We start from the raw sequence: 2,821 nt of genomic DNA, 5'->3' as shown, positions 1-2,821 counted from the left end.
ACTTGACATCCATCATGACCCACTTGCTCCAGAAGCCGTCAACCCTCTTCCCGGCCTTCGAAATTGTGTTGGCCTTGCCGTACGCGACAAAGTTGGCGCACCCCAAGGTGTGGTCACCGCGGGTTCGAAGGAAGAAGAAGTGGCGCAGCAAGGCCACGGATGGCATCACCCCGACATACGCCTCGCAGTAGTAGGCGAAAATCGACAAGAGAAGAATGGAGTTGGGATGGAGATGAAGGGCGTGCAACCTGTAATGGCGGAGGACGGCGTAGAAGAAAGCGGAGAAGGGGGGAACAAGGCCCGCGATGACGATGTTCGCTAAGAAGGGATAGAAAGTGCTCCCCTGAGCCTCCGACACGACGGCGCCAGCCCGGAGTTTGGTCTTCCCATTTTTGTTGCTCTCCTCCGCCGTCAGCATGCGCGTGGCGGCGAGATTCTTCTCCGGGACAGTGGGCGCGTCCAAGGCCCGCTCGTACCAAGCCGGCAACGCATCAACCTTGGCCTTGCGGGGTGCCATCGGTTGCTGAAAGGGAATGAATCAATGTGGATCTAGAGATTGCGGAAGTAAGGAGCAAGACAGGGATCTGGAGCAAGACGGGGGAGAGCAATGAAGGCAAGCCTTGCTCGCACCATCCTTTTGTCAGATGGGCAGTTGCCGAGGCAGCGTGGGGAAGCGGAGACACCCACGTCCAATCAGTCGCCACACATCAACCAAGGCCGCAGGCTATTGGGGCCCGTGGCACTTTGCACTTGCCCTTTGGCTTCGCCGCTAAGCCAAGTATGAGCGCGCCTTGGGCCCGTGGGCTACTGTCGGTGTTCTGGGAACGGGGATGAGGGAGTCCTGGATTAGGGGGTCCTCGGACAGCCCAACTATATGCTTATGCGGACTGTTGGACTATGAAGATACAAGATTGAAGACTTCGTCCCGTATCCGGGTGGGACTCTCCTTTGCGTGGAAGGAAAGCTTGGCAATTCGGATATTTAGATTCCCTTCTCTATAACTGACTCTGTGTAACCCTAGCCTCCTCCGGTGTCTATATAAACCGGAGGGTTTAGTCTGTAGGACAAGGACAATCATAATCATAGGCTAGCTTCTAGGGTTTAGCCTCTACGATCTCGTGGTAGATCAACTCTTGTAATACTCATATCATCAAGATCGATCAAGCAGGAAGTAGGGTATTACCTCTATAGATAGGGCCCGAACCTGGGTAAACATCATGTACCCCCCTCCTATTACCATTAGCCATAGAAGCATAGTTCGGGACCCCCTACCCGAGATCCGCCGATTTTGACACTGACATTGCTGCTTTCATCGAGAGTTCCACTGGGACGTCACCATAAGGCTTGATGGCTCCTTCAATCATCTACAATGATGCGGTCCAGGGTGAGGTTTTCCTCCCCGGACAAACCTTCGTATTCGGCGGCCTCAAACTACGGGCCAACTCGTTTGGCCATATGGAGCAGATTGATAGCTATGCCCCTGGCCATCAGGTCAGATTTGGAAGCCTAAACTACACTACCGACATCCACGAAGACTTGATCTTCGACGGATTCGAGCCCACGACAGGTGCACCCTGTCGGGGAAACTGATCCACGAACACCTATGGGATCGGCGGACCGAGCCCCTTTCGGTTCGGCGGGGGGCGGATATCGCACGAAGAGCGGATCGAGGCGAAGCACACAAGCAGTTTACCCAGCTTCGGAGCTCTCCGGAGAGATAACACTCCTACTGCTGCATGTCTGGGTGTATTGAGTTCTTGCTTGGGAGCGCTGAGTGCTACAGTACACACGAGCTGCTGACGAGACCGAGCATGAGTGTGTTTCTGGCTTCCGAACCCCCTTCTACGTTGCGCATGGGCCTCCTTTTATATGCTCAAGGGGTAACCAACAGGTGGCAAAGTAGACAAGGGTAAAAATGGAAAAAGAGGGGCGGTTGGTATAGCTACCTCTACAGTGTATCCTACCTAACCCTGGCGGTAGGGGACAAAGGCATTAAATGCCCGTCTGCGTTGCCCAAACAGTGTAAAAAGGGACCGTCAGGGGCGCCACCGCTTGCCACAATGGCAATCTTGTCAGCGTCGCATGCCACCGCGCACCGCTGGCTGCACGGCCTCTCGCCACGCGCGCCTGGAAAGGCCCCAGGGCGACACGTTGGTGGATGTGCTGGAGCGTGGGTACAGAGTGGTCACTTGCCGCGGCAAGCGCCTTGCCGCGGTCGTTGCCTTGTCGCGTCCGGAAGCTTGTCGCTCACCGGGCCTTGCCGGGACGCGTGGCGCATCGCGGCAAGTTCCTTGAGATGCCTCGGTTGGCCTTCCCGGCAAGCTCCTCTTGCCGGGGCCTTGTCTCCTTGGCTTGAATACTTTGTTCTTGAATGGCTCCAAAGGAACCACGGAGGACCTTGGCGGTCACCCGGCAAGCCCTGCCGCGGGGTGCTGCGACTGCTCGTGCACAAGTTCGGGGTACTAGGGTACCCCTACTCTAGTACACCGACAGGAGCCCCCGGGCCTGGGCCACACACGGTGCCGAGCGCTATTGGGCCAGGCCCAAAACAGGGCACGGGCACACGCGGCCTGGGTTATGCCGTATCTTACTCTGTATCCATCGCGCCCTCCCCGAACGGCACACGTCAAATGCGGCGTCGTGGGAGAGATCGTGGGTGGTTTCTTTATTCGGAAAGACAGAACGCCCGCCCCTCCCTCTTTATAAGCATGGGAAACAGGGGCAGTTCGCCCATCTTGCCGGTTGCTACTCCAATCTCAGGAATCTCCGCCGCTCCCCCTTTCTTCCCAAAGCTGAAAGAGAGCAGCGCTCCGCCCCCCAT

Source organism: Triticum aestivum, chromosome 1B (assembly GCF_018294505.1).
Source record: "Triticum aestivum cultivar Chinese Spring chromosome 1B, IWGSC CS RefSeq v2.1, whole genome shotgun sequence".
In the NCBI taxonomy this organism is placed as follows: domain Eukaryota; kingdom Viridiplantae; phylum Streptophyta; class Magnoliopsida; order Poales; family Poaceae; genus Triticum; species Triticum aestivum.
The sequence above is the reverse complement of the archived record's forward strand: the minus strand, read 5'-3'. Positions refer to the sequence as shown.